Here is a 6,375-nt window from a genome sequence, read left to right on the forward strand (position 1 = left end):
GGAAACGGACAAATAGAAAAGATAACAGAAATTCATGTGTCGATTATGTTTTGCGATTATTAACAATTTCTTTAGTGTAGGCCTCTAGTTCAGCAATAGACAGAACGAATATATGTAATACGCCAGTTAGAATAGAAAGGCTTATGTTATTTAGAGATTTGTTTTATATACAAGCACCAAATTCTATCATCCACTTATTCACCAAGAAAAGTTTCAACAAAGTTATGTAATTGAACAAGTGACATTTTTGCGATCTGCAATATGGGAAACGTTAGATACTTTTGTTTCTTTTAAGGAAACATTTCAAATTACACACGCATGATACAACATGCACACATTACATGTGTGGACAGGTATGCCAGGGTACCGTTATTAACCGGGTATCAAATGAAACGCATCAATTACATTTCCAAAGAGGTAATATACATACATTTTATATATATATATATATATATATATATATATATATATATATATATATATATATATATATATATATATATATATATATATCAGCCGCAAGTATTACACTGCAGGACATGACCTTAGACATATCCTAATCGCGTCTGTTTATGATGTATGTATGTTAGTCTATACCCACAAATTTTCTTAGGTCGTCAAGCCATCCTCTTCTCTTCCTTCCCCAGCTTCTTTTGCAATCTCTGGGGACCAATTCTGTTATTAATGTCCGTCTATTATCAGTCATTCTCGTTATATGTTCTTCCAACGTCCATTTATATTTCCTACATGTTAGAATATCCCCTTCGTCGTTTGCAATATCTAAGGAACCATTACGTTATTCTTCTTGTCCATCTATTACATGCCATTCCCATTTTATGTTCTACTCATATCCATTTTTTTTCTTATACGTTGAAATATACTATACATACACACACACACACACACACATATATATATATATATATACACTCACACACACACATATATATATATATATATATATATATGTGTGTGTGTGTGTGTGTGTGTATATATATATATTGTTTCCGCGTGCATAAAAATTTACAAACTAGCTTATTACCAAATCCAGGTTTATTATATACATATTAACGCTTGCACATATTTTATATATATATATATATATATATATATATATATATATATATACACACACAAATATATATATATATATATATATATATCTTTAATCTTTTGGTTAGCACCATCTGAAATTGAATAAAGTTTTACAGATTAGAAGTGTCTCCTGGTTTGCCAGTTTTGATGTGCTGGAATTTCTATCTGATACCTTAGAAAATAAATACCCGAGTTTATCTTTTTCTAATATCATAATGGAAGATGGTGAATTTTACTTGAATGGAAAATTTAATACACAAGCGTTTGGTATGGCCATGGAAACACATGACCTCCCCCAACACCCCATAAGCAAGGGAGAGGTTACCCTTACCTCCAGTATCAAGTAATATTAACGGCTATTTAAAAAGAAAAAGAAAAAGGCAGACTTTTGAGTAACATTATACCTGATGATTTAAAATGGTTTTGCTATATTGATAACATAATATGTGTGGTCAGGAAATGAATATTTAGATACTGTTTTTATAGAATTTATGGTATGCTACCGTTAATAGATTTCACTATAGAATTGGAGAATAAGTGAGGCTTACCTTTTTTGGGTTGCCGTATAAACAGATGTAACAATGGATTCAATTTTAGCGTAGACAAAAAAAAAAAAATATTTCTAAATATCTACATTTCTATTAAAATCAAATAATAAAGTTTTGAAATTTGTATTCATTTCAATATTTTAGAGAGCATTGCGTGTTTGGAGCCCTGAATATATTGGTGATAAAGTAAACGAGATTACCTGAAATTGTATTAGACGATGCATTAAGAACACTACAAATGTCTTCTTTGATAATAAAAATGGGGAAAACTATAATGCATAAACATTACTTGTATTGCTTGTTGTAATTTTAAGAATATTCCCCAATTGTTAAGAAATTTCAATGTTAATGTAGCATTTAGGAGCAATAACACAATGAAAACAATTCCTATAAATAATTCTCCTGACAGGACCTAGGCATGTGTTTCTTTATATCCACTATAATTCAGTGGGAAAAATATACCCGTCAAATAGGTAAAGATCTTGAAAAGAGAATTGAATAAGAGAGGTGTAAGATATGCCCAAGATGACACCGCAATTTATTTCCATTTTAGAGGTCAAAATCCTCCTCCTAATTGTTTATGTACATAGAAACTGATTCACTCCAATGAGTTTTTAAAAACAAATGACAGAGTCCAATTTCATCAAAGACTTTTTTATAATAATTCAAATATAGGACGTAGAATGTACAAACTCGATGCATTTATATGCAAAGAGATCTGCAAGCTTCATATATTTTAATTTCTTAGAGCAGACATGACTACTGACATCTTGTTTTTATCTTAGGGAATATGTGCCTTCTATGCATAAGTCTGTGTGATATTAATCTTTTTGATCAATACTATCATACAAACATATTTATGTAAATTATAATTGTATATGTACAGCATATATGCATATGCTTTACTGTTACTGTACGTGGTGATATATATATATATATATATATATGAATTGGTATGTAACATATGAGTGTATGCTTATGTATATATGTATATAGATATGTGTGCTTGTGCATGTATACACATGTATGCAAGAATGTATATTGGTGTGTATGCATCTATATATTTCTATGAATATGTGTACGGTTATACATGTATGAATTAGTTTTTTGTATATGCATGGATTAGTAAAATTATTCAAGATGAACTCTTATCAGTATAAAAAGAATTATTGGTAACTATCTCAAGTTCTTAAAAACCCTAAACAACCAACGCATATTTTCGAGGGGGGAGGGGTTGGGGGGGGGGGGGGGGCGCGGCATATCTTAACACATACATAGAAAGTTCACAGTATCAAGCAGCTAAATACTAACACTTCTGACACTTTGAAGCAGCAAGTTAACTCCATAAATAATATGATTAACTATATTCATTTAATGAATAAAGCAATTATATATATATATATATATGTGTGTGTGTGTGTGTGTGTGTAGCTATATATATATATATGTATATGTATATAGCTATATATATATATATATATATATGTATATATATATATATATATATATACATATATATATATATATATATATCAGCCGTTACTAGTCCACTGCAGAACAAAGGCTTTATACATGTCCTACCACTTGCGGACTTTTTGTGATAGACCACACCCACAAACTTTCTTAGTTCGTCAGTCCATCGTCTTCTCATACCTCCCCTGCTTCTTTTTTTTCATCTCTAGAGCCCATTTTGTTATTCTTAGTGTCCATCTATTAACTGTCCTTCCCATTACGTGTCCTGTTCATGTTTATTTCATTTTCTTACATGTTAGAATATCCTTTATTTTATGTAGCTCTCGCTTTATTGTTTCTCTTTTTCTGTCCCTTGGTGTTATTTCCATCATTATTCTTCCCATAGCTCTTTGAGTTATAACTAACTTATGTTTTAAGGCTTTAGTAAGGCTCCAAATTTCTGATGCATACGTTGTAGAACCTTCTGATTGAATACTTTTCTTTTTCAAGAAAGTGGCCTTTTAATTTTCATAATCTCAATTTGTTTACCAAAAGCTCTCTATTCCCTGCTTATCATCCTTTTATTTTCTGTCTTATGTCCTGGAGAAACACTTACTGTCTGTCCTAAGTATGGATATTCCTCAACAATCTGTAGAGGTTCGTTCAAAACCCTTGTTTGCTGTCTGTCTGCATTTTCATTAAACATCATCTTCGTTTTACTCGTATTAATTTTCAGTTCTATATTTCCGTTTTCTGTGTTCAAATCTTTTGTCATCTTTTTCAATTCCTACCATGATTCTATAAGCAGAACTACAGTATATCATCTGTAAATCTTAAGTTATAAAGGTACTCCCCCATTAATATTAATTCCTGCATTTTTCCAATCGAAATTTTTAAAAACGTCTCTTGGGTATGCTGTGAATAATTTTGGGGATACGGGATATTCCTGTCTTTGAAGGGCGTTCATTATTGCTGAAGTTTTGAAAGAATTAAAAGCTTTCTCATTGTCTATAAATGCCATACTTAATGTTTTGTCATACTCTGTTGATCTTTCCACTGGTTGGTAAATTACATGGAAATGGTCGGTTGTTGAATACCTGACTCTAAAACCTGCCTGCTCCCTTAGTGGATTATAGCCTAGCAGCCTTTCTTTTCGGCCTAACGGGACCTTTGTATGTGTGTGTTTAGATATATATATATATATATATATGTATACACATACACACACACACACATATATATATATATATATATATGTATGTATATATATGTATATATATGTATATATATGCATGTGTGTATATATATACACATGCATATGTATACATATATACGTATATATACTTGTATGTACAGTATAAATACTTGCACACACACACATAAATATATATATATATATATATATGCATATATATATATATATATATACATGCATATATATATATATATGCATATATATACATATATATATATGCATATATATTGTATATATATATATATATATATACATGTATATATATGTATATATATATGTATATATATGTATATATATACATATATATATATATATATATATATTCTTACAAAGCTGGTCTAGCATAAGAGTAAATATTTTATTCATGTATTATATTTGTGTATTCAAAAGTTGTATAGGTGAGTTCCACTCACGTAGGATTAAGTAATATATGTAAATTACATAAGACTTTCGTCATTCATTAAATTGTTTTCATTCAGTTTCGTATATGTAAATTTACGTTATTTCAAAGAATTATCTTTTTATTTCATGTAGTTTTGTTATTAGGTTTCCACGTGGTTAGAAAAGACATGAAAATTCTAAAATTAGTTTGGGTGGAGTTAGTTGAGAGAGAGTTGCCTCGCCACCTACGTTGGTAACCGTCCTCGACTTGACAAGTTGGCAACTTTGGTGCCGTAGCCCTGGCCCCCAAGCTTCCAGACGATGTCCTGGAAGATTCTAGATAAATTAATTTAATATATATATATAGAGCCTAGCAATGCATAAGCAGCAGAAGAGATTCAGCCTATCCTTTTGAAAGAGCCAACGTTTGCCAGCCCTCTCTCCCCTCAAATGTATAAAGTGTTTTCTTCTGAAATGTGAATAAGTGATTTCTATCCAACGTATAACGTGTGTAGTGTTATTCAAACGTTGGTGATTAGTTAAAAGTGTAGTGTGTTAATGTAAGTACATTTTATTATATGAATTTTTGCAACTGGCCCTGTGAGATTAGGCTAAGCAGTGAAGTACAGTAAAAATTTTGCTTAACCATTCTGTAACCTTGTGTGAGCCAAAAAGTCATTATTGGTTTATTCATTAGTGTTAAAGTGTTAACTCTTTTCTTTAATTGTCAAAATTAAATATTTTCATGAATTAATTCCAGTGAAACAAGTGGCTCTATAATTTTTTCAAAGTGTCTTTCTTTCGTCTTGGGCTAAGGTTTGGTTCAGATTTAATATTTCAAGTGATTTATTATTTGGTGTTAATTCTTTTGAATGACTGTTAATTTTCATAGAATATATTTATTTTTGTGAAGTGTGTATTATTTTGATCACCAATACTTGATGCAGTACTTAGCTCACTATCCCTGACTAAGAACCGAAGTAAGAGGTTGGTTTGAGAATAGTTCAAGTAAAGTAATCACCTAGTTTTGTTTTGAGTTACGTAAGAGACCTTATAGATATTCAGAGTTCATATATATTGCCGTCAGGGGGTTGCGTATTATACTCAGAGCTCGAGGTATTTTCTAGTGTGTATCTGATTTATGTAAAATAAAACAGGTGAGTTTTGGAGGTCAGGAATTTACGTAATTCGCTGGCCGTAGTAATATATATATATATATATATATATTCATATATATACTCGTGTATATATGTATAGATAGATAAATATATATATATATATATATATACATATATATATATTATTTATATATACTCGTGTATATATATATATATATATATGTACAAATATATATATATATATATATATATGTATATATGGGTATATGTGTCTATGAAGGGGAATTGCAGTGTCAATTATTTACGTGAAACAAGAAGTGAAAAAAATACAGGAAGTTATATTGAGTGCTATTACTAGATCCATATACTCATCAACTGAAATCCAACTTTTCTTGAAATGATAACGTAATTATATACTGCGTACAAATATTATTCAGTATAATAAAGAGTCTTAAAATTTACTAAAACTGAAAAACGTACTGTAGAATGAAATGAAAACAAAGAGATATAATTAAATGCTATAATT

Source organism: Palaemon carinicauda, chromosome 5 (genome assembly GCF_036898095.1).
Source record: "Palaemon carinicauda isolate YSFRI2023 chromosome 5, ASM3689809v2, whole genome shotgun sequence".
Taxonomy (NCBI): Eukaryota; Metazoa; Arthropoda; class Malacostraca; order Decapoda; family Palaemonidae; genus Palaemon; species Palaemon carinicauda.